The 4,101-nt window shown below is 38.4% G+C and overlaps 1 pseudogene; it reads right to left on the reverse strand.

Annotated features, from left to right (window-relative positions):
- Positions 1-617: 617 nt before the first annotated feature.
- On the reverse strand, positions 618-3,832 carry LOC126297960 (T-complex protein 1 subunit eta-like; annotated as a pseudogene).
- Positions 3,833-4,101: the final 269 nt, after the last annotated feature.

Here is a 4,101-nt window from a genome sequence, read left to right on the forward strand (position 1 = left end):
TAAAACTACGTACCAGACAGAGATTCGAACTCAGGGCCTTTGCCTTTTGTGTGCAAGTGCTCTATCGACTGAGCTCCCCAAGCACAACTAATGACTCATTCTTGCAACTTTAAATCTACCTGTAACTCGTCTCTTACCTTCCAAGCTTCACAGAAGCTCATCTGCAAACCTTGCAGAACTAGCACTCCTGGAAGAAAGGATATTGTGGAGACATGGCTTATCCACAGCCTGGGGATGTTTTCAGAATGATATTTTCACTCTGTAGTGGAGTGTGCTCTGATATGAAACTTCCTGGCAGATTAAAACTGTGTGCAGGCCCGAGACTCGAACTCAGGGCCCTTACCTTTCGTGGGCAAGTGCTCTACCACTTGTTTTGTCTTTATACGTTCAATACTGGGTACTATGAACCTCTGACACATTATTTTCAATAGTTTAGTTTCATTTTTAACAATACCCATCTAAAAATTGTTACACCCTCACAGCAAGAGACTTAAGCTGCTAAGCACACTAAATGTGTAAAGACAAACTGAATGTAATTGCCTTCAGATAGGCATAAGCCAAAATCCAGTAGTATTTAAAATAAACTGCACTGAATTTTCACTGGTAGTTGATTTTCATCATTCCATTAAAGGAAGTTGCAGAGCAGCTATTAAACAAAACATGTCTCTGTCAGGAAAGTACTGCTTTGCAACATCACCAATGGGTAGCTTAGACAGTACTACCTTTGCTCCACTTTTGTGTATTAAATCCAACTTTTCATACAATATTTTCCATTCAGCGTCCACCACCTTCTGATATTCCTGTACATTATCCACTCTGATTTCAGCATTGTACCTTTCAGCTTTGAGCTCCAGTTCAATATTAAGCAGAGCAATTTTGGAGTTTTAATACTTTTTTGGCTGCATTTCAAAACCAGTGTATGAAAATGTTTTCTTAAAAGCAACGCGAATCTTCCAATGCACCTACTGTCACCTTCTTGATCCCAATCATATTGACCGGTAAAAGCTCATCCAAAAGTAAAACAGCGTCAGCGAACATTTTTGAGAAGAATCCTTTTTGGTGGCTTATTAGCTTTGAACTTAGGGCTGTCGCTGCACATTTCTGTAGCAATGAACGATGTTCAGCTATATTGTTGTTATCAATCTTTACAGCTAGGGAATTGATTTTATCAACTGCCAGTTGTATAGCTGTACGAAAAGGTTTTATTATAATTCGTGGATGTACACCTTCTTCCACGAATGGTTTAATCTGTTTCAAAAATTCACCACCCAGCAAAACCACACTTGTTGCTCCATCGCCAACCTCTGCATTCTGTGACTTCGCTATATCAACAAATGTCTTTTCTGTGGGATGAAAAAAAAATCCTTCAATTAGCTCTGAGCGCTATGGGACTTAACTTCTGAGGTCATCAGTCCCCTAGAACTTAGAACTACTTAAACCTAACTAACCTGCAACCGTAGCGGTCGCGCGGTTCCACACTGTAGTGCTTAGAACCGATGGGATGAACAACATCCAGTAATTTCATAATGGTAGCACCGTCATTTGAGATGGTGGGCTTTCCGTTTTTGTCTACTATTAAGTTATCCATTCCTTTTGGACCAAGTGTTGTTCTGACTGCATCCACAACACTACTGCAAGCAAAACGTTTTATGTTGGGAAATAGTTTCATATTTCATTCATATGCTCCATTTTCTCAAGCATGAGATCGAAAAGTAGTAGTACGAGATTTTTATATAAATTTGGAATCAGCTTGCGCTCCGTCTCTAATGACCTCGTTGTCGACGCGAAGTTAAACACTAACTAACCACCACCACCACCACCATCATATTCTTCCATATAATTTGTGTGATGTTCCCGTTTCTTGTCTTTCCTTGTTCTCTCAAAACATCTTGTCATCACTAATCCTGTAACTATTCCTGTCATTGTCAAAACTTATTCTCTGGTTAACTTCACTAACCCTGCCAGAATCATCAGCTTAGTTATCCCATGTTTATTCTCCAGGTAGGCGTTATTACGTATTCATACAACTCGCTTTCCGCGCTATTCCGAGAATAGACCTTAAACAGCTGCTAACTAGGGACTGTACAACTGATCCTTGGTAGTGTAGCGATCTGGCAAAAGTTTTCTGTCAGAATTAAATTTTCTTGGATACACCGAGAAGATTACATAATCTTTTTTTACTTATTATTTTTGTTAGTAGTTCATTTTCACTCTGGTTCTCTGAATCTATGGCAAAGGTTCTCCGTCGAAATTTCATTTTCTTGAATACACCGAGAAGATTATATAATCTTTCTTACTTGTTATTTCTGTTAGTCGTTTACTTCCACTCTAGTAGTCTGAGTCTATGGATTTCACTAATAATTACAGCAACACTGATCATTTGCACACACAATCAACCGCATAAACAAAAACAGATTGACATTCAACCGTTCGGATTGATTTGGCTCGGCTCGTATAGCCCCATCTCCTTTTGTCTCCGGGAATTTTTTTTATTTCTAGATGCGACAGGGATTCTATTGGCAGAGACATCACATACACTATGCTCGCATTCAAAAAACAACTTATGATTCGTTCAGAAATAAACTAAGAATGCATTCAAAATGGTTCAAAAACCAACAGGGGTGCGCTTCAAAGTCATGTGAATGATCGATAGACCAATATGTGCTGGATGCTAGGCGTTTAGTGAAACACATTTTTTTCCTTCAAGAATGCGAATTTGGCGCCCTGTCGAATTGCCCAGGGCCGATACTCCAGTTTGCTCCTACCCCAGTACATCCCGGCTCGACACATTGTATGAACCATAAGTAGAGTCTTGTCACAGTAGCAACGTACTGAGGGATCAAGTCACCTACAGATTACGGAATTTATGTTTTTATGTGGGTCAGCAGAGCATCAAATGTTTATTGACACAAAAATAAAAATGAAGATCGGAAAACTGGAATTAAAAGAGTTAAGTGACACTAAATGGGCCTCTCAATGTGCTTCATGCCTGGCTGTGAAGAATACAGTTGAAGCTCTCATTGTAACCCTAGTAAACATTGAGGCAGAAAATTCAGAACGACCTTCAGCAGCATCAGGATTTAGTGCAAAGTTATTTTTTTTTCCTTTTACGCCTGTTCACACGTTTGCTAAAAATGTGAAAGTAACTATTTGATTTCCTTCAGGACAAAGACTGATATTGTTGGTGCTCTCAAGTTAGCAGAAGCTACAAGAGATTAATCAAATGCGTGAATCGACTAAGGTTTCGCTTATGTGTGGAAAGAAAGAGTGTATGTGGCAACAAAAGTAGGTGCTGATATTCCTGCAGATTCCTCTTCTCTAGTTAGAATTCGAAAGTTGAAAACATCTGGGAGGAATATTGTGTGATTTGCCGAATAAAGGCAGCCTGGAACATGTACAACCAACTGATTTCAAATCTTCAGTATTTGATAAAGTTTTACGTATAATAGACAATGAACTTGAGAGACGCAATATTTCAGATTCTGGAATAATTAAAGAAATCGCTTTTCTAAACCCAAAAAGTGAATATTTTATGTATAAACAAATGTTACTGCCGTTGGCACAAAATTATTCATACAATACTGAATCGGTATAGGCGGAAATTAAGACATTAAAAACTCTCATTGGATATGAACAGCAAACTGGAGTGAAGACTATCAGTTTACTTGCACTGCTCAAGTTGTCAGAGCAGTATAAAGTCAAATAGCAGTGACTATTCCAGCTTCCTCTGCATCAAGTGAAAGAACATTTTCATGTATGCAACATATAAAAAGTTATTCAAGGAATTCAGTGTCTGATGAACGCCTGTGTTATTTGTTTATTCTTGCAGTAGTAACAAAGATCATTGACTTGCAGAGAATGGTTGATGAATTCGCCACCAGTCACAACAACAGAAGGATTAATTTATCTTAAAAGTAAGTAAACACCTGTTGTTGTTTTGTACTACACAGTTTTTCGGTTTTTTCTCAGTGGTATCAATTTTTCTGTTTTCCATGCGAATGTAAAATGAATGTACAATCGAAACGCTTGTTTTGAGGCAAAGTTTGTTTTTGTTGTGTGGCATGTCTGGAAAGAGGTGTCATTGGTATTGGAGTATGTGAT

Source organism: Schistocerca gregaria, chromosome X, assembly GCF_023897955.1.
Source record: "Schistocerca gregaria isolate iqSchGreg1 chromosome X, iqSchGreg1.2, whole genome shotgun sequence".
NCBI classification, from domain to species: domain Eukaryota; kingdom Metazoa; phylum Arthropoda; class Insecta; order Orthoptera; family Acrididae; genus Schistocerca; species Schistocerca gregaria.